Source organism: Vulpes vulpes, chromosome 9 (assembly GCF_048418805.1).
Source record: "Vulpes vulpes isolate BD-2025 chromosome 9, VulVul3, whole genome shotgun sequence".
Classification (NCBI taxonomy): Eukaryota; Metazoa; Chordata; class Mammalia; order Carnivora; family Canidae; genus Vulpes; species Vulpes vulpes.
Genome location: NC_132788.1, coordinates 29,394,728 through 29,418,696, shown reverse-complemented (window position 1 = coordinate 29,418,696; position 23,969 = coordinate 29,394,728).

Sequence of the window (23,969 nt, the reverse complement as noted above, 5' to 3'; positions counted from 1 at the left end):
AAGAAAAGCCGATCTGATTATCTGAACCATATGACCTTAAGGAAAAGGTAAAACTTAGAGATACAGTAAAAAGGTCATTGGTTGTCAGGGGTTGGCTAGAGAGGGAGGATTGCTATGAATATGCAGAACACAGATGATTGTTAGGGCAGCAAAAAGTAATCTGTAAGATGCTATAATGATGGATATATATCATACACTTGTCCCAACCCATAGAATGTAGATTGAGAGTGAATCGCGGAGAAAACTATAGACTCTGGGTGAATATGATATGTCATCATAATTTCATCAATTGTAATACAGGTACCATTCTCATGGCGGATGTTGGTAAGGAAAACACTATGTATGAATGGGGCAGTAGGTATGTGGGAAATCTCTGTAACTTCTCTTAGTTTTGCTATAAATCTAAAACTTCTCTAAAAGAATAAAGTCTATAAAACAAAATAAAACAGAATAAAAAACTTGAAAAAGAAATAATTCATAGTTCTTAAAAATTAGGAATGTGATTATCTAAATTTAAAATATTTCAACATTTGTAAACACTAAAAATAAAATTTTCTCCTGACTACTAGAGAAGTCTAATATCTTTCCATGTTATTTGACCATTTCTACTATATTTGTGTGAAAAAAATAAAATTAAATTTAAGAAACATTCATCCTATGCCTATTTTTAGGTCTAGCAACATCCCAAGAAAAGACATAAAGAGCTTAATATAAAAATAAAGCACAAAAAAGCAAAAGGAAATGCAAACTGGATAAATGTTTTTGAATATAAATGTAGATTGAAAAGATAGAACTTAAGGGAGGATATATAAAATTAGAAATTAGAAAAGTGAGGTGACAAATGAAATATACAATAACTTATTTTTAATAATTCTACTCTTCTGCTAAAATACCTAGTCACTGAACTCACTACAATAACTTAAAATAAAGAAGAGTACTCTGGTTTAGATTGAAACCACTATATGCCCATACCAATTTTTCTGTAGGCACGGTTGTATTTTTTAAATATAACAACTATAAAAATGATTTTTGTACACAGAATTTAATAAGACAGATATCATTCTAAGCCAACAACAAATTATGATGAGTTACACATTTTGTTTCTGTTGAGACATTAACTACCCAAAAATCTGCCAGGTGTTTAGAAGTAGCCAATCTAAAAGTGCTGATAGTTTCTGACATCAGCCTCTGGAATTCTCTTTTCTAGTTAACAGTAGCTGTATTAAAGGTCCATGCATATTTTCTGCTAACTGTTCTTCAAATGATAAGTAGTGCCTTTTAATTACGTTGTGTATGGTAATTAATTTAGAATATCCATGCCAGTTTTTCATCTTGGAATCCCATTTCAGACAGGACCTAGATGCCTTAGGCTTTCAAGGGGTTTATTCCAGCTTTCAAAATATTCTGAAAGTGTAAGATAATAAAAGTTCTTGAAAATATTCAAAGTAGCTAGAAAATATAAACAGCCATTTGCAGATTGCGAAAATGGCAATGCATATATTTGCATTTTTGAAACGAAGTATTCACTGCAAACGTATAAAAATAGAACAGCAAATGAATAATACAAATTTTGAGTTATCTGAATATTTAGCTATTTTATAGCACACTTAATATAAGAAGCCATCATCACTAGTAGACTGTTTTATTCAATAGGGCATTAACTATAATTTTCTTTTTAGGCCTCAATTTTTTTCCAAAAAAAAAGTGTGCATTACCTATTCAAATGTAAATTAGTTACATCATAATTTTACCTCTAATTGACTTGTATCTCATTACACATTTTAACCTGCTGCAGTTTTGTTGAAAGAAAAGAAAATAGCCAATTCCAAATACATTTGCAGTATCATGGATTTCACCAGTGCAGAGTGTAATTCAGGTTGGAGGGTGGGGTTGGAGGGTGGGGTGGAGAGTGACCTGCCTTGACAGTAACAAGTATTTTATTGCCGATATTGATGTGAAGAACTGACTCATAATAACAATGAGAACAGATCAACTTTTGCTCTATTATTCATTCCCAAATCACTACAAATAGTGCTTCTCTTATTTTCTTCATTCCCACTGCCCTCTTTGGTGGTGCAGTATCAGTAAAAACCAAAACAATATAAATGAACACATAAGTAAATAAAAATAATTTGCAAATTTTTAAAATTTTGTATTATTGAAGTATAAATAACCTACAACATTACGTTAGCAGCAGCTATGCAACATACTGAATTTGTACAAACATACCTTAGAGATATTGTGAGTTCTGTTCCAGACCACCATAATAAAGCAAATATTGCAGTGAAGTGAGTCAAAAGAAATTTTTGTCTTCCCTAACATGTAAAACTTCACACTTTTATATTGTATTCTATTAAGTGTTCAATAGCATGGTGTTAAAAAATCAACATCTGTACCATAATTTAAAATATTTTATTGTTGACTCAGTAGAGTGTGTGACTTTTGATCTCGGGGTTATGGGTCCAAACTCCACATTGAGCCAGAGCCTACTTAATATTTTTTAACTAAGAAATGCTAACTATAATCTTGAGCTTTCAACAAGTCATAGTCTTTTAACTGGTAGAGGGTCTCGCCTCAATTGTTGATAGCTGCTGATTGATCAGGATGGTAGTTGTTGAAGGCTGGAGTGGCTGTGACATTTTCATAAAATAAGACAATGAAGTTTACAGCATTGACTGACTCTTCATTTCACAAGTGATTTCTCTGTAGTATGTGAGGCTTTTGGATAGTATTTTACCCACAGAATTTACCCAGCAGAATTTTACCCAGCAGAATTTCTTTGAAAATTGCAGTCAGTCCTCTCAAACCACGCCACTGTTTTCCAATTAAGTTTATGTAATAACCTAAATCTTTTGTTGTCATCTCAACAATTCAGAACCTTCACCAAAAATAGGTGCCATCCCAAGAAACCACTTTTTTGGTTCATCCATGAAAAGCAACTCCTTATCTGTTGAAATTTTACCATGATATTGTAGCAATTCAAGTATAATAATGAAAAAATCAGAAATATGGCAAGAATTAATAAAATGTGACAGACATGAAGTGACCGAATGGTGTTGGAAAAATTGTGCTGAAAGACTTGCTCAATGCAGAGTTGCCACAAACCTTCAATTTGCAGAAAACTGAGTATCTAGGAGGTGTAATAAAGTGAAGCACAACAGGATGAGGTATGCCTATATTGGGAATTGATCACAACAATAAGTCTCGTTAACATCCATAGCATACATGGTTAACAATTTGTGGTTAACAATATGTTTTATTCTGATGAGAACTTTTAAGATTATTCACTTACCAACTTTCAAATATGCAATATATTATCATTAACTATAGTTGCCATGCTTTACATTACCTTTCTGTGACTTATTTTATAATTGGAGATGTGTACCTTTTGACTCCCTTTACCCATTTTTCCTACCTTCCACCTTCTGTGTCTCACAACCACCCAAATATTCTCTGTATCTATAAAGCCTATTTTTTTTCTTTTAGATTCTACATATAAGTGATATCACATAATATTTTTCTTTGTCCTACTTATGTCACCTAGGAGAATGTCTTTAGATTCTATGTTGCTGAAAATGGCAAGATTTTATTTCTTTTATGGCTGGATAATATACGTGTGTGTGTGTGTGTGTGTGTGTGTGTGTGTGTGTGTGAGATATTCTTTGTTGATTCACTCATTCATATGTAATATGAATATCTTGGCTATTATAAATAATGCTACAATGGACATAGGGGTGCGTATATCTTTTCAAGTTAGTGTTTTGATTTACTTCAGAAAATATCCAGAGGTGGAGTTAGTGGGTGATATAGTAGTTCCAGTTTTAATTTTTTGAGGAAACTCCATACTGCTTTTCATAGTAGCCACATCAATTTACATTTCCATCAACAATACACAAGGATTACCTTTTTCCACATCCTCCCAACACTTGCTATTTCTTGACTTTTTGAAAATAGCTATTGTTAACAAGTGTGATGATTTCTGTCATTGTGATTTTGATTTGCATCTCCCAGATATTCAGTGATGTTGAGCATCGTTTCATGTACCTGATAGCTTTCTGTTTGTCTTCTTTGGAGATATGACTATTCAGATCCTCTGCCCATTTTTAACTGAATTTTTTGCTATTGACTTATATGTGTTTTTTATGTATTTTGGATAGTAGTCTCTTATTAGACATATGATTTGGAAATATTTTCTCCTGTTCAGTAGCTCACATTTTCATTTTGTTTATGGTTTCCTTTGCTGTGCAGAAGTTTTTTTGTTTTTTTTTTAAAGACCCCATTTATTTATTCATGGGAGACAGAGACAGAAAGAGGCAGAAAAATAAGCAGAGGGAGAAGCAGGCTCCCTGTAGGGGAGAGGGGAGCAAGACTCAATTCCCAGACCCCGGGATCATGCCCTGGGCCAAAGGCAGATGCTCAACCACTGAGCCATCGAGACTTTCCTGTGCAGAAGCTTTTTAGTGATATAATTGCACTTTTTCTTTCTTTTTTTTTTCTGTTGTCTTTGCTTTAGGTATTAAATTTAAAAAATAATTGCCAAGACTTGTCAGGGAACTTATGCTGTGTTTTCTTCTAGGTTTCAGGTCTAAATTCAAGACTTTAATCCAGTTTGAATTAATTTTTGTGTATGGTGTAAGATGTGGTCCAATTTCATTCTTTTGCAGGTGTCTGTCCAGTTTTCCCAACATCATTTATTGGAGAGATTGTCCTTTCCCCATTGTATATTCTTGGCTTTTTCATCATAAATTAGTTGACATATACATGTGGGTTATTTCTGAGTTCTATCCTGTTCCATTGATCTATGTGTACATTTTTTCTATGTGTCCATTTTTGTGCAATACCATACTGTTTTGATTGTTAACGACTTGTAATAGAGTTTGAAATCAGGAATCATGAGGCCTCCAGCTTTGTTCTTTCTTAAGACTGGTTTGGCTATTTGGGGTCTTTTGTGGGTCCATACAAATTTTAGGATTTCTGTGAAAAATGCCATTGGAGTTTGGATGGGGATTGCTAAATCTATAGATTACTTTGGGTAGTAGGGACACTTCAACAATACGAATTCTTCCAATCCATGAGCATGGAATATTTTTTTCATTTATTTGTGTCTTCTTCAATTTCTTTCATTAGTGTCATAGTTTTTGGTGTGTAGGTATTTCACATCCTTGATTAAATTTAGTCTTAAGATTTTTATTCTTTTTGGTGCAGTTGCAAATGGGATTGTTTTCTTAATTTCTCTGATAGTTAATTATAGAAACAAAAGATTTCTGTGTATTGATTTTGTATCCTTCAACTTCACTTTAGTTCTAACAATTTTGTGGTAGCATCTTTAGGGTTTTCTATATAAAATGTATCATCTGTAAGTAGTAATAGTTGCACTTCTTTCTTTCCAATTTTGATTCCTCTTATTTCTTTTTATTGCCTCATTTTTGCAGCTAGAACGTCCAATAGTATGGTGAATACAAGTGGCAAAAGTAAGCATCCTTGTCTTGTTCCTGATATTAGAGGGAAAGCTTTCAGCTTTTACCAATATGTATGATGCTAGCTGTGAACTTGTCTTATATGGACTTTATTATATTTAGATATGTTCTCCCTACACCCACTTTCTTGGGAGTTTTTTTCTAATAAAAAATGGATGTGTAATTTTGTCAAATTTCTGCATCTACTTGCTTTTTCTGCATCTACTTAGATGATCATATACTTTTTCTCTTCATTTTGTTAATGTGGTGTATTAAAACAAACATTGTTTGATTTGCAGATGTTTAACCATCCTTGTATCCCCAGAATAAATCCACCTAATTATGTTGCATGATCTTTAATGTATTGTTGAATTTGGCTTGAATATTTTGTTGACAACTTTTGCACCCATGTTTATCAAGGATACTAGCTATGATTTTTTTGTGATATCCTTGTCTGATTTTGGCATCAGGGTAATATTGATTTCATAAAATAAGTTCAGAAGTGTTTCTGTCAAATTTGCATATATCAAAATTAATCTCTGACTTCAGTCTAAATCCAAAATGGGAAATATACATGCTTTTTTTTAGAACAATAATTTCTCTGTAGAGAAAACATATTTTTCACTTAAGAAATCCGTAGGTCCAAGATTCTTCCTTTAACTGATATGGAGGAATAGTTAAGCATTCTTTCCCAAAAATAAGAACGTAAAAAGTATGCTTCTAGAATGAAATCATTTAATAAATGTCATTACTATTGTTTAAAATAAATAAGTTAAATTGATAGCAATTTAAATTGTAAATATAAATTGTAAATATAAAATTGTAAATATAAATATAAAATATGATGTAAAAATAACCTTTCTGATGCTGAAGAGACTTGGACATAGACAATGAATACAAGCTACTAATTTTTCTTTCATTATATTATATGCCTGACAAATCCATTCTTAACTTGAGCATTATAATGAATTTTATGCTTATATTTTACTGGGGTTTTATATAATGGTTCAAAGCCAAGAACACCTGGGTGGCTCAGTAGGTTGAGCACCTGCTTTTGGCTCAGATCATGATCATCAGTCCTGGGAATGGAGTCCCACATCAGGCTCTCTGCTGGTCAGAGAGCCTACTTCTCCCTCTCCCTCTGCCCCTACCTCCACCCATGAGCTGTCGCTCACACACACACACTCTCTCTCTCTCTCAAATAAATAAATACATAAATAAATAATCTTAAAAAAAATAATGGTGCGGGGCCCCTGGTGGCTCAGTGGTTGAGCATCTGCTTTGGCTCAGGGCATGATCCCAGGTCCAGGGATGGAGTCCCACATCGGGCTCTCTGTGAGAAGTCTGCTTCTCATTCTATGTCTCTGCCTCTCTCTCTGTGACTCTCATGAATAAATACATACAGTCTTTAAAAATAAATAATAATGGTGCAAATCCAAAACATGTCTTATTATTTTATTTTGGATCTGTTAAACGGCACAATCCTTTTTAAGGAGTTTACATGCTTTTCTTATCCACAGGGATCATACATGTTTTGAATCCTGGTTTTTAATGTTATTTTCTCATTATATTCTTGTACTATTGGCTAATATGTGGAATTATACAGTTAATACATCCACTTCATATCACTAAAAACAAAAATCAAATATTCAGAATGACCCAGAGTTATTCAAATATGAACTGATAAAGTAGTAATACATTCCCATATTGGCTATGGCTATTGTCTTTAAAACAATATCATATGACTTGTAATTCCCATTAGATATTTGGTTTGGTCTAAGGGGACCTATAAATCAGTTAACCATCCAAGTCTTGGTTTCTGCTTAGGTAGTGATCTCAGGGTTGTGAAATGGAGCCCAAATTGGGACTTTGTACTGAGCATGAAATCTGCTTTGGATTCTCTCTTCCTCTGTCTCTACTCCTCCTGCTGGTGCTCTCTCTCTCTCTCTCTCTCTCTCTCTCTCAAATAAATAAATAAATCTTTTAAAAAGGTGTTTGGTTTGGTCTAGTCTAGATAAATGTTTAAAAATTCAATGGTTAAAGTTAAACAAATGGTTTAGTTTAAGTGGATGATTTTTTTAAATGCGTTTTTTTCTTCTTTTAGTACTCCAGTAGGAATTTATTTTCTTTCCCTTAATAAGAAATGCTCTTACATAATATTTTGAAGTTAGATCTTAAGACATCTACCTGAGATGACATAATGTTTAGGGGTCAGAAGCACAATTGATGTGATCTACCTGCCCAATTCTGAATTCCAATTCCACCACTCACTCTCTGGGTAAATTGGCAAATCTTTCTTTCTGTGCTTTGCTTTCTTCTGCTCTAAAATAGGAATAGTAATTGTGTAGATTCATAGGACTGTTTGGGTATTTAATGAAAACTGGTAAAAGGTATACTCAGTGCCTTCTATGCATTAGACATTCAGTAAGCATTAACTCCAATCTCTCTCTGCCTGTCTCTTACAAGTGTGCATGTCCATGTAGGTGGACACACAGACACACACAGACACACACACACACACACACACACACCCCTTTCTGCCTCTAATAAGAGCTTTGCCCTTGCTAACTCTTCTCCATGGAAATACGTCCAGCCTAATTTCATTCTGTTTGTAGTTTTTCTTATTCTATAAATTAGACATTTTTTAAAGTAAGGTAATATTCAAAAAAAGTCGACCTTAAAATAGGGTGATATCTTGGGCAAATCTAACCTAAAAAGGTCAATCCACAGTAAAGACTGGTCAATTGAATTGGAACCTTAGTTACATATGTAAAATACTTTCTCAGCACACTTAAATTAGTGTTTGGATAACTTGAGTGAACAATGTATAGGAGAGAGGAGAGAATCTTTATCTGGGCTTTCATTTTTTTGTAGATCTGGAATCTTTCACTTGTTATCTCTTCAAATATCTTCTCGTTCTTCAATATGCATTTTCCTCTTGAAATTCACTTGAATATGTGTATTATCAAATCATTGTGTCTTCTATAGTTTTTAATCTCATAGTCACTATGTAATGTTGTTGCAGTGATATTAACACAATTCCAATTATCTCTGTGAAAATATTTAATTAATATGAAAGGATAAAAAGATTGAGGAATATCAGAATCATAACTTAACAGTTGATCCCCGTTAAAAAGCTGTTTCTCTTATCCTTCCAGCAAGGAAATATCCTTAATTGTCCAAGTAGAGTAGCATGGGAGAGGAACACTCCTATTTTATTAAATAGCATGCCCATGTGTATTAATAAAAAAATAATATTGCACATATTCACATTTATTTTAAAACTATTTATCTTGAAAAATACATTTTACATTTTTATCATATAATATTTTACTAGTGTACCTGCATGGCATACATATCTAACATCCTAAAATGACAAGTTGAACCAGGCTACACATCTAGTCACTTCAGTTACATACTAAATGCTCTTTCTGCTGTATCTTCAAGGTCAGCAATTCTCTGTTCAGCTATACTTAATATGATATTTTAACCATTAATTTAATTTTCAACATGAATACTTTTAATTTCTAAAAGAAATTTATATTTTTTTCACATTGGCCTAAACATCTTAATAGTCCCTGTTGCTTGATCATTTTAGTGATTCCCATCATTTTGCTCCATAAATATTTAAGTATGCATATTTAAAATATATTTAATATACTGTGGACTCTAAAGGCCTTAGGGTTCTAGATATATGATTTTTTTCTTGATTCCCAGTCATAATGACTTGTTACCTTGTGTATATACTTGGTAATTTTTAATAACGGATTCATATTTAGTTGATTTTAATCTATGGGAATTCTGTGATTTAATCTATGGGAATTTCCAAAAGAGAAACTTAATCTCTTTCATTGAGAAGTCAGAAGATTCACCACCCTGTGACTTTTTAGCACACAACAAACATCCTTGCACTAAGGTAAGATATCCCCTTTATGTTCCTCCACCTTGCCTCTGGTCCAAGGCTCCTGGTCAGCTCCAATACTGATAAGGATATGTCCTCAGAAGACTGTGGTCTCCCAGTTTGCTTACTTCTCTCAATCAATATCTCTATGCTCATATTTCCATCTACTTTTTGAAAGGCTTGAGTAGGTAGTTTGGATAATTTTATTATTTCTTTTGTGTATAGTAATGTCTTAAAATGTCTTATTTTGCATCAATGTCTTATTGATCAAATGTCTTATCAATGTCTTATTGATCAAATGTCTTATTTGCATCAAGTTGTGTTTAGTATTATGTTCTGCTGAAAAAAAATTTCAATGTACTCTCAAGTAAGAGTTGCTAAGATATTTCTTCAGCATAAATGAAAATCAATATCAAGTAATACAGTACTTTGTAATTTACTATGGTTCCATGGCATTAAACACCCATAATATTCTGAAATAATCTATGTCTCTTTCAGAAAAAAATATAGTAAAAATAGAGATATTTAATTGGGTAGTATAGAAAATTAGATGAGTTTAGAGATTCACCTAATTTTTCTTGAGATTAGATTGGTAAGGCAGGGATTCCTAGGTCTGCCAAAGTCAAAAGTATCGCCAGCTGACAATGGCTAAGTAAGGGCCTACTTGCCACTTTCCAAAAGATTGTCCAGTGATCCAGGGTTATAATATATTTTGTGATTTGGTCCCCCTTATGGATTAAAGGAGTTGGAGTAATCATGCTTTTGTATGAAAGCTGGAACCAGGAAGCTACAGGGGAGTCCAGCTGAACACCAGAATCTTAATTATCCTGTGAAGAGAGAACAGCTAAGATTTACCTGCCACCAATATCGACAACCACACAATGCTTGTCTCATACAAAGGAAGTGATCTGTTTTCATTCATACAAACATAATCCCACCCTTATCAGTCCTGGCATTTGAGGACAGGCCGGCAGGCCAGTGCAGTTAAATTTAGGATGTGGAAGAAGAGGAGCGTAAAGAAAGTTGGAAAGACAAGAGAAGCTCCAAGGAAGTAATTTTGAACCAAACAATGACTATGATTATAATAATTTGAGTCAAGCTAGAAAGAAAAAAGTAGATCTAAATTTCTTGATGATTTAAATTTACTTTTTACCTCTGATAAGAATGAAATTTTTTTTTTTGGTTTTTGTTTTTTTGTCAAAGAAGATATGACAGTGAATAAAAAGAAAGCAGGTTGTATGTTCATATATTACTGATCATTGAGTGAACAGTTCATATCCTGTATAGGAATTTTTAATTTAATAGAAAAAATATATACCATTCAGTTTATAATGTGGACAGTAAAATGTGTTCCATGAAAAGTGCTAATGCCAGGAACCTCCAAGCTTCATGTAAGTTGATCTTATAAAGATCAACTAACACTGCTTAAGCACAAATATCGTATATATTGTGTTAGAATTACATATAAATCAAGGAACACAGAGCAAAAACAACATGTAATGCAATATATTTCTTTATCTGAGAAGTAATTTACCTGATGAAATTGCTATGCTTCATTTCTAGCAATAGATTTAACTCAGGTAATCTAAAGCTAGGGAATGTCAGAAAGCTGCTGATTCTCCAGAGAGAAGGTCTCATCTTATTAAGCAGTGCAACTCTGACAGCATGTAGGATATTTCTCAATTAATTTTCTTTTCTGAGAAGGTATTCTACACTTTGGGGAACATCGTATGCTCAAAGGTTTCTCAATAGTGCTACTGAAAATTGATTTATGACAGAAAGAATCAAGATCATAGGCCCCCCAAACAGCCTACTGAACGAATGATTTTTCAAGATGAAATAAAAGTAAGACAATGCCAAAAATTCTTCAGGGAACACCCCATGCATCATGAGAGTCTCCGGAGGCTTAGTCAGCTAAAAATCCAATATATTTCCTTTAGAAGAGATTAGAAAATTGCTGAACGACTCAGGCCACCTACATCTCTATTTGAAATAGAATATATTACAAAGAAGTTTAAAGTCCCTTAACATTATTGAGACGCCATATACTTTTACCAAACTCCAGGGAGAGGAAAAAATTCTCATCAACAGAATGGTAAAAAATTAGCATAAAGCACAGATCTTTGGTGAAGGGAGGAAACTATCTTAATAAATAATTCTTTCCAATTTTTAAATAATGCTTATTGAAGACTGAACTGTTAGGACAAAACTAGGATCATTTGTATAAATGACTAAACTTATATTATGGTGTCATGGCTTCCTTTCTTTCCAGTTGTATCTTTCTTCGCAGTCAGGATTTCCTCATACTTGCCTTCGTTGCACTCAAACCTGTATCCTCCATTTAATATGTTTAAAGTAGTTACCTTATATTATGTGGGGACAATGTATATTGCCAACATTTCTTCATAATGCTTAGTTTGAACTCAGTAGTTGTGCATATTCATTATTATATCAAACAATTAGTCTTCTAATGGCATAATTATTCTATGGCAATACAGTCAAGAGAGTCCAATATTCTGTTACAATTCTGTGAAAATCAGACAGTATGAATTCTAAATTTTGACCTGTTTGAGATACAAAATGATATTATTAAATTATCAATAAAAGTTCTCATTAACTCAAAATATGGTGTCAGTTACAAATTTAAGGACAAAAATTTCAAAGTTGTTCTTCTAAGAACCCTGGAAGCAGAATTAAAAACAGGAGTCAAATGCACACAAAATTATTTTCAGATAAAAGTATGCCATTCTGCCACTATCTTTTCCTATTATAATATAAAAAAGCAAAATATAAACTGTAACTTAGCCTTTTAACCATATAAACCATATATATCAAATTAAATTATCTTTTACTTAAACTTTAAAAAATTACTTAGAGGAAATTAATGAACTCTTAGGCTGAAAAATTAAGTGACTGAAGTTGTGTGTATGCATTATAAAATGTATATACATGATATTCCAATTTTTTTTTCAGGAAGAAATAAGTGAACATGACTGTTTATTTTAAAGATTCCTAAAGGATGATAATGGATTATCACAAACAATTGTACATCCCTCAGATGAAATGCAATAAACCCTTAAGTAATACAAAGTGCAAACCTGACTAAAGAATAGTTGATGAGAATATACTTATTTATTTAAAAGATTGTATTTGTAGTAATAAATATGACAATAAACAAACAGGCTCAGATTTCCTCACTGATAAACCCTGGGAAATATTTAAAAACTAACGAGTTCCAATTTTATACAAATTCTTCCAGAAAATAGAGCAGAGGAGACATTTCCCTGCCTCATTTTTAAGGCCAAAAATTCCCCCAGAAAACCAGAAAATACACTATAAGAAAAGAACCACCAAACTAATATCTATCATGTTCAAAGACTCTAAAGAATGTTATGAACACATGAAATTATCTTTTGAAATAATTTAATATAATCAATGCTTTGTTACATTGAATGTTGGCTTTAAATAAACTTCTTTCATTGCAGTATGGCAAGTGGCAAGTGAGCCTGTGTATGTTGTTAGAAGCCTAAAAATATACCCAAATGTGGATGTAGCAATTATCTAAGTAACAGATTGCAAATATTTACAAGCAAAATTAATCTGGCTTCTCAGTTTGAATTACAGTTTACAAACACCAATACAAATCAGTATGTATGTCACTATGAATAGGTGTGTTCATATGGCTTGTCATTAGTAGTATCCTAACACAGCCTTGCCCACAAAGGATCTGAAGGACAGGTAGACATTCACCACCAAATATATTCCCAGGGTGTAGAGACTTGCTGAACTCTCAGAATCACAGTGAGCTTTTTAAAAACACAAATAGGCTTTCTTTGAAGATTCTAAACCACATGTTTGATTCCTTCTTTTGCAATTGTATACAACAGCACAGTGTTTCAAGATATAAAATTTTTAAATTGCAAAATAGGAGCACTTTGGTATAATGCACATGATTATGCTACTGTGTATCTCAGAATCTATATCAGGTGCTGTCTTTTACTGCAAACTTAAACTTGCTGGCACTGTAAAACTTTGCTTTGTTTAATACACTCTATTTCCTACACACTGCAGCCATTTTAATTCTTGCCATAATGTTTTTTAAGATATATTTTTTTTAATTTTACAAAAGATGCCAGAATAAGCAAATGTACTCTAGAGAGTATTAATGACTCAGGAGAGCATTGCTTCTGATTCCTCAACCCGCTAATTACCACCTGCGCACACATTTTTAGTCCACTTTATTAATCTTTTGATCTATAAACACCATGCCAATCCTGCAAAGAAGAAAAGGAAAACAAGTGAAAATAAAAGTTTTTAAATATAATTTGGTCAATTTTAGAGTCATTGCTTGTATTTTATTATTATTTTAGGATGAGATATCTTTGAGATCCCTAGGTTTTATCCCTCTGAAAATTTCAAAACATCTGATCATTTCCCATCTGTAAGGCGGAATATAGTAATTGCAGGGGATAAGTTGAAAGATCAGAGCATCAGTGTTGTGATTATGGATTTGCAAATATACGTGTCTCATGCAGTGCTGGTGGTGCAGGGTAGGGGGCTGTAGTGCTGAGAGAAGATTATTTTACTTGTTTCTTCAGATTCATTCTTGACTTTGCTCTACTCTGTCCTTTGTCCCAGACTCTGATGACTGCCCGCTGCGCCATACAGGCTTCCTTGCATGTGGCTTTTTGTGCAATTTGGCCCATCAGAAGCACTGGTTAGAGATCAGAGACGGTTTCGTTTCTTAACTGCGGATGTGAATTTTGTCATCTTTATACTCTCAGTTGTAGCTCCTTCCAGATTTTTATAATCACTCGTACTGGTTACAGTGTTCTTAAATCCTTGGTATTTACCATCGGTTGTTGTTTCCCTTAACTCTGCTCACACCTCTGGAAATAATAGTCTTTCATTAAACTTTTTTTTTTAATTTACTTTTTAAAATGTGCCATGTCAAGCTGAGATCCTGAAAGACATAGTAACTGGTGCCAGAAGTGATCTGAGGATCACTCAACTGACGTATCTTCAAACTGACATTCTGGTAATGGATTATTCACATAGATGTTGAGTGCACATACACCCTCCTAATCATATATACCCTCCCAACCATCATGTACAACATCCTAATTACAGAGAAAAGGAGTCACTGGTAATCTACAGAATTCAGCAGTATCACAATTGCTCAGTTGGTGGCAAGTGCCAGAGACAGGTTGAAGTAGAGGTGTCAGGGTATCATGTGACTTGTGGAACTTGTCAATTAGAGTAATGTGTGAAAAGCTGATTGATTCTAGTGCTCTAGATATTATTTTCAAAAATACACAAATAATAATCAAAATATTTGAATTCTTAACACGGATGGATGGAGAATTGATAATCCTCAACTGCAACTTTAAAGAAATATGCTTTCTACTAAAGTCTGTCCCTATGTATGTTTAAGGGTTTTGCAATTGGAGCATTAACCAGCCTCTGATGTGAGGATACCTACTCCTGGGAATAAGAAGGGCTCATCTGAACATAAGGAAAAGAGACTGAACATTTTGAACCCTCAAGTCCCCAGAAGCTTCCTTGACAGCAGTAGCAGCATCTTCTATCAAAACTCTTTCCCTGGTATGAGAATTACCAAAGCCTCCACTTGAGACAAGTGCCACACAATGGAATACTCCCCAAACATACCACCTCCATTTCTTTTTCTCTCCAAGTCCATAATAAAAGATATAAATGCTGCTCACATTGAGAAGTAAAAATCTTGTTCTGAAAGGAAATAGTTTTTATATCAAAAGAATTATTATATTTTGCAATCTATAGCACTTAATTTATGGGGAGTCTGTATGGATGGATATGTAAGAGTGTTAAACCAGGAAGAATCTTAAACCATGAGGATTGGATCAAGCAGATTTTATGACATGTGTGCTTTCCCTCAGAATATGAGGTTTACTATGTAGGCTGGGAACCTAGGGATGGCATTATGATGGTTAATTAAAGACTGGACTCAATTGTTTCCTACATTTACTGAAGTAAAATTCTCCAACCTGCTTAGTATACTCAAGAAAGTATACAAAAGCTCGGTGAGGTGGGCACAGTGAATAGCTCTATTATTTGCAGACTGCTCAAACACCACTTACTATACTAATTGGAAAAACCCAGAGGACACTCTATTTCTTAAGATGTTAAGGAGCAAGGAGAGACTAGTCATTGGGAGAAGCACAAGATGTGTTTACTTCTTGATCCAGTTAATCACATTAGTGTGTTCATCTACTGATAATTCAACGAGATGTTCACTTATGATTTGTGCATTAGTCTATATGCATAAATGAAATATAAAAATGTTTGTAGGGGGGCAGCCCCAGTGGCGCAGTGGTTTAGGGCCGCCTGCAGCCCGGGGCGTGATCCTGGAGACCCTGGATCGAGTCCCACATCGGGCTCTCTGCATGGAGCCTGCTTCTCCCTCTGCCTGTGTCTCTGCCTCTCATTCTCTCTGTGTGTCTCTATGAATAAATAAATAAAATCTTTAAAAAAAATGTTTGTAGGGAAATTTTTTAATGTATTAGTAGGGAACCATATTCATTCTTGAAAAAAAAAAAAGATTTAATGATTTTCTGTAGGCCTGTAATAATGGTGGAAGAAGCCTCAATGGGATGAATTTCCTGATTCAGTGGGGATAATGAGATCTTACCAGAAATAAGTCTAACACAAATAGCATGATATGCCACAGCAAGACAGAAGTAACCAGATGACTCTGGAATGCTGTGATACATGGCTAAATGATGACAAGGTCCCTGTGAAGTAAATGGCTAAGCAGCCTTCAGTAAGGATGTTCTATCTATGTAACAGGAAAATGTCTAAGACAGAAACTCAACTTGAGTTTATGTAATGTGGATTCTCAACTAATGATAATAAGAATACATTATGAATAGTCCTCACAACTCACTTGAGAGAACTAGGGAAAAGGAAATACTTGAATCTTCCAAGGTATTTGGAAGATTGATACTATCAATGAAACCCACAAGTTTTTAGAGACACAAAACATCATTGAGGTCAGAGTTGGTGATTGTGAGGGTCAAGTTACATTCAGTGTTGGCTTGAACCCATATCATAGTCATTATAATCTGTGTACAAATTTAATGGCCATCTCCTTAGGCCCAGAACATACAGTGAGAACATATGGTTGCCAGTATAATCTCCACATGGATTCTGTGATGAAGAGTGACAGGCATTATTGTATCCCAGGCTTATTGGAAACTCATGAAACTGTTCCAATCTATCTGCTGAGAGAGGGAGCTTAAATCAATAGTGAACCACATATTATGTCTCCACCAAGGATTTTAAAAATACAGAGGTGTTAATGCCTATGAAATCCTATTTAACTCTTGTGTTTGGTTGGTCTTATTCCTTAATACCAAACTAGTTCAGTATTGAGGATTAACTGGGATTATGTGTTTTATTATGTAGTGATGCTAATTAAAGTGATTGATCTTTAGTGTCTTTAATGGAGTAAATCACTAAGCACAGAGCATTCACTTGTTGCTCTAACAATGCTGTCTCTTCCATTTCCATCCAAAAAGATAATCAAAAGCAATTTCTCTTCATGTAAGAAGTGTAGCATTACACTGATACTAACCTACATCAAGATTATATTAACTGTCATTCTGTTAAAGATAGAGGTCATGAGACTTTGACTTTCTTTTTTTTTTTTTTTTTTTTTTTTTTTTTTTTACTTTCTTTTTACTCACAAAATATCACCTTGGTTGATTATACTGAAGACATTTTATGGAAACTATTTTGTTTAAACTCACCATTATGTAATGGTGAGTAAAAAATAGTAAGCACTTCACATTCCTTTTTTTTTTTTTTTATGATAGTCACAGAGAGAGAGGCAGAGACATAGGCAGAGGGAGAAGCAGGCTCCAAGCACCGGGAGCCCGATGTGGGATTCGATTCCGGGTCTCCAGGATTGCGCCCTGGGCCAAAGGCAGGCCCCAAACCGCTTTGCCACCCAGAGATCCCCTACATTCTCTTTTGAAAAACACACCTGTGATGTTCCAAGTTCAGGAATACAGAGCTCATTGGCATATGTCCTCTAAACTCAACAAATCAATGCATTATGCACTATCCAATAAAAAAGTAGATACAAATCCTAGTAAATGTCTTTGGATTTTGGTGTCAACATATGTCACATTTGGAGTAGTGCTCAAACCTATATGGTAGCCTGTAAGGCTGCCAAATACCCATGTGGAATGGAGTTAAGGGAAGACTGTGCAGCAGATACGAATGCGGGTAACTTACCTAGCTACTTTTATAACCATGGACTCAAAGATTAAGTATTGATGTTTTATATCAATATAAAGCAATATATCAAATAGGGATGTTTTATAGAGTCTCAGGCTAGCTCAAAGATTTGAAACACAATTTAGATAACTAGGGTTTTAGTATAATGTCATGCCTTTCTTTACTGACAGCTTTCTCCCTTTGGAAAGCAGATCATGGTAGCTTTTGGAACTATGGGATACTAAGTGTCTATGCAACTTAACACACATCAGGAACAGGTTGTTATCAGATCCAGTGAATCATAAAAATGAACATGTGTAGCAACATTTAGGATATGGTTGTACCAAGATTCGACCTAAGCAGACCGAGAAGGTATACTGGACTTCTAATCAGAAGGCACAACTAGATGAGCTCATAGTACCTGCTCTTCTTGGAGGTCTTTCCCTTAGCTAACATCTGTAGCCACATATAAAGTTTTCTATAGATGGTTTACACAATTGGAAAAGGTCCAGACCTGATTTGTATAATGATTCATGCAATGTGCTGGCATCAGCTTGAAGATGCTATTACAACCTTATTCAGGGTAACAGCAGTTAAGGGAAATTCTCTCAGTGGATATAACTTCAGAGAATAGATCTGATAATAGCATATATATATATATATATAATAAATATATATTTATATATTTATATAAATATATAAGTAGTTATATATAATATAAAATCTATGATTATATATTCATATAATATAAATGTAATGTAAATATTTATGTATTTATACATGCATGCATAAATATATAGATAAATATACATACATGCATATATAAAATAAATGAATAAATGTATAATAAATATATATGTACATGCATATCTAAATGCATAAATATATATTTACATACATGCATATATAAATACATACCATTTTATAGGAAAAAATTGTTTTGTGTTTTTCCATTTATCTATCAATGGAAATTTGGGTTGTTTCCACCCTTAGGCTATTATAAATAATGCTGGTATGAACATCACTGTACAAATATCTGTTCAAGTCCCTGCTTTCAGTTGTTTTGTATATATACCCAGAAAAGGAATCGCTGGGTCATTGGTAATTATATGTTTAATTCTTTGAGGAATTGAAATACTGTTTTCCAACAGCAACTGTACCATTTTACATTCCTCCCAGCAATGCATAAGAATTCTACTTTCTCCACATTGTCCACAATGTTTTCTCTCCTCCTCCTCCTCCTCCTCCTCCTCCTCCTCCTCCTCCTCCTCCTCCCCCTCCTCTTTCTCCTCCTCCTTATTCTTCTCCTTCTCCTTCTTCTTCTTTTACAATAGCCAAGGTAATGAGTGTGAAGTGGTACCTCATTTTGATTTACATTAGCATTTCCCTAAAAAAAAGAGCATTTTTTTCATGAGCTTATTGGCCATTGATATATCTTCAGTGGAAAAATGTCTATTCAAGTCATTTGCCCATTTTAAAATTGAGTTGTTTCTTCTTGTTTAGTGTTAGGAACTTTAAAAAAAAATCTAGATATAAATCTCTCATTATATGTATTATTTGAAAATACTTTCTCTTGTGGTTTGCCTTTCTACTTTGTTGAAAATATAATTTGATACACAAAGATATTATTATTATTATTATTATTGAGATTTATTTATTTTATTTTGAGAGAAGAGAGAGTACAAGCAGGGAGAAGGTCAAAGGAAAACGGAGAGAATCTCCAGCAGACTCCCTCCTGAAATAGAGCTTGATACGAGGCCTGATCTCATGACCCTGATTTAGATCATGACCTGAGTCAAATCGTCAACCAACTGAGCCACGCAGGTGCACCAAAAGATGTTTTGTTAAAGATACTATTTTTAAGTAATTTCTACAAACAACGTGGGTCTCAAACTTATAATCCCAAGATCAAGAGTTGCATGATTTACTGACTGATCTACCCAAGTGCTCTTAATCAAAGGTATTTTAACTTCCAAACACAGGAGAGAGTCTAGAAAAAAACCTTCATGTATGTGTTCAAATGATTTTCACAGGATGCCAAGACCATTTAAGGGGGGAAAGACAATCTTTTCAACAAATGATACTGGGAAAATTAGATATCCATCTACAAAAGAAAGAAGTTGGACTTTTCCAACACCACAGAGAAAATTTAAGTCAAAATAGATTGAAGATCTAAACCTAAGAGTAAAAATTATAAAACTCTCAGAAGAAAGTATAAAGAGAAAACTTCATAGCAATTATTTTTGGGTATGACACGAAAGACATAAGCAGTAGAAGAAAAACTGACAAACTGAACTCATCTTTTATTTTTAATCTGTGTCTTTATAATTAAAGAGAATATTTTGTATACAACAAATGTTGAGTCCTGCATTTTTGTCCACTTTAACAGTATCCTTTATTTGGTATATTTTTTTAATTAAAAAACAATCTATACTGTGTAAGGCAATATCCAGACAATGAAAATGCAAGCCACACACTGGGAGAAAATGTTTACAAAACCACATCTGATAATGGACTGCTATGCAAAACGTACAAAGAGCTCTTAATACTCAAAACTAAGAAAATAACTGATCTGATTAAAGGTCAAGACCTTAACAGACACCTCCCCTACAAGATATACATATGACAAATAATCATAAGAAAACATACTCCACATCCTATGTTATGAGGGAAATGCAAGATAAAGCAACATGAGATACCACTACACAACTATTACAATGGCTAAAATATGAAACACTGACAAAATCAAATGCTGCTGACAGTATTTGGAGCAGCAGGAACTCTCATTCATTGCTAATGAGAATTCAAAATGGTACAGTCACTTTGGAAGACAGTTTAGCAGTTTCTTATAAAACTAAACATATTCTTACCATATAATCCAGCAATCATGCTCCTTGGTATTTCCACAAAGGAGCTGAAAAGTACATTCACACAAAAACTTGCACACAGGCGTTTATAGCAGCTTTATTCATAATTGCCATGAACCAAGATATCTTTCAGGGGTCAGCACATAAATAAATTATGGCACATCCAGAGAATGGAATATTATTTACCACTGAAAAGAAGGTGCTATCAAGCCATGGAAAGACCCAGAAGAACCTTAAATGTGTATTATTAGTGAAAGGAGCCAATCTGAAATGGTATCACAGGTTGAACATTTCAATATCATGCACACTTTCCTCCAACCACCTTATTGCTTTTTCAAATTGAATATTTTTATATTGCATATTGCAGCTGAAAGCCATATTGAAGTGAAAGTGTTAAAAAAAGTCTTCTAAGTGAAATTATTTTTGAGCTTCAGTTGCCATAACAACTTTCTTTACCTCTCAAATAATGTTGAATTAAATATGAAATGGGATGTGCTTCATATAGGCACTGAAATCATAAGTACTGACATTTAAAATGAAATATTAAAGAAAAAGTCTCATACAGAGAATCTTATGGTTTGAAGGGCAAATTTTAACTGTAACAATTAACGAGAAGTGTAACTTAATTCACATGTTTTCTTTTGTGAAGAATGCTCCTCTTCAAGATAACAAGCCATTTCATTTTCATGACCCATTCTGGAATGTACTTCAAAAGAGTATAGCAGATAATGTTTTCTTCATATATTATATAGAAAATATGTTTCTGCTGCACAAGTACAAATTGTCTAAAAGAAAGTAGCATAATTTATACGCCAACTTAAAAATAAGAAAGTTCAGTGTATGGAAACCTCTCATCTTTCAAGTATCCATTTATCCAAGGTATTAATATACATTATACATTGGGCAAATGATAATGTGAATTTAAGTTATTTTGCTAATATGCAGTATCATGATGATTGTTTGAAGTGTTTTTTTAGCTTGAAATGGACTAGATTATTTAATTTGAACATACCTAGTCTACAGTGAGGTTACATTGAGAGTACTAATAAAACTTAACAGAATTTCAAAATGTTAGAAAGGAAAAACTATCAGTTACTGAATAAAGAGTGGAAATGATTCAAATTTTCATGTCCCTGAAAAAGTTATCATAATTATATTACACTGCTTAAAAAGTTATCATAATTATATTACACTGCTTAGACTAGTGATCCTTCAACTTAATGATCAGTTATGCATACTGCATGACTACCAGAAAAAAGAAGGAAACTCTTTAAATATTTTAAACATAATATATGTATATTCATTTAAATATATGTTGATGCTGTAATATATATCATAAAACATATGCTAGGTAAGTATTATGCTACCACAGTTACTTGACATATCATTATCACACAAATTCCATATTTTACATTAAAGTTCACTCTAGGTGTTGTATTTTCTATGGGCTTGATCAAGTGTATAATGACATATTATCCATAATTAACATGCAGAGGATTTTTAGAGCAATAAAAATCCACTATAGTCCACATTTAGTTTGCTTTAGTTTGCAATCTCTGATGACATAGGCTGTGGAGCATGTTTTCCTATGCTTATTTGTCGTATGTATATCTTGTTGGGTGAGGTGTCTGTTAAGGTCTCAACCCTTAATCAGGTTGGTAATTTTCTTATTGTTGAGCGTTAAAAGTTCTTTTTATATTTTGCATAGCAGTCCATTATCATATGTGGTTTTATAAACATTTTCTCCCAGTGTGTGACTTGTCCTCTCATTATCTCGGCATTGCCTTTCACAGAACAGATGTTTTTATTTTAATGAAGTACAGCTTCTCATGGACCACACCTTTGGCATTGAATCTAAAAAGTCATCACCACACCCAATGTCATTTATATTTTTCACCTGTGTTTCTTCTAGGAGTTTTACAGTTTGGGATTTTACATGTAATTCTGTGATACATTTTGAGTTATTTTTTGTGAAGGGTTTAAGATCTGTCTGTGGATTCATTTGTTTGCATGTGGATTTCCATCTGTCCAGAACTTTTTGTTGAAAAGATTGTCTTTGCTCCATTTTATTACCCTTGCCTCTGATTAGATTTTTATTGTGTTTAATATGTTTAGTATTCAAGGATTGCATAATACAACATGAATAAGGAGTCAATTACAAAGAGAAAGGTAAAGATAACCAGTATAGGATAACAGCTAATAGCCGTTATAGAACTTACTCTGCAGTGTTTAGTGTCGTAAACACTCTCCACATATTATCTCATTTAATCTTTATTTCAACCCTATGAGGTATATGTTATTATTTGTATTTTATATACAAGGAAACAGAGATACAGGAAAAGGTTAAGTAAAGGATTCATACTCAGGCACTCTAACTCCAGGGTCCATTAACAACTATATAGTTTTATGTATTAGCCTCTCAATGTCACCAAAAACTGAATTTTACACTTCTGTTCTGCCATCCTGAAAGGACAAGGAGATTGATCCTTCCATTCTTCTGTGATCCACGCAGGTATAAGGACAATGAAGTGACAAAGATAATGGTGGTACTGTAAACAAAGCCAAGTACATTATTCTTGGGTTGCCGTAACAAAGTCTCTCACATTGGATGGCTTAAACAGCAGAATTTTATTTCTTTACAGTTTTGGAGGATAGAAGTCCAAGATCATGGTGTCAAACAGGATTAGTTTCTTCTGGAGGCCTCTCTTCTTGGCTTGTAAGTGTCAGTCTCTTTGCCTTCACATAGTCTTACCTAGATGTGTCTGAAATGTAATCTGTTTTCATAAAGATACAAGTCATTTTAGAGTATGGCCTACCCATCTAATCTCACTGTACCTTAAGTAGCTCTTTAAGATCCTACCTCCTGGGGTGCCTGGCTAGGCCAGTTGGGTGAGCATCTGACCTTTGATTTCAGCTCAGATCATGATCTCAGGGTCCTGGGATTGAGCCCCAAGTCAGGCTCTATGCTCAGTGAGAAGTTTGCTTGAGGATTCTCTCCATCTCCATCTGCCCCTCCCTCTTCTCTCCCTCTCTCACTCTCTCTCTCTCTCTCTCTCATAAATAAATAATTAAATACATCTTTAAAGACCCTATTGCCTATCACATTCTGACATAGTGCAGTCTTAACCCAGACTTCAACATATGGATTTTGAGAGGGGACACAATTTAGCACATATACCAAACTCTTCCACAGAGAGCCAGTAGTCTTAACCTTAAATATTAAACATTAAATATTAAAAGCTGTGGCATAATTTCCCTAGATATAAAAGCAGAGAAGAAATGATGCTCTGAACCAAGTATTCATGTCAGAGGGAAAAAATGGAACATAATATTAGGTAGGCAACTGCAAATATCTGCTATGACACACATTTGATCCATTTTGTTTAGCATGCTAAGCCTTCTATAGTCAAGCCTCAAGGAAAAAGCATCTATGATGAAAGTTTTAAAATTCTGAAGGTAGGTTACCTCAAAGACTATGTACTG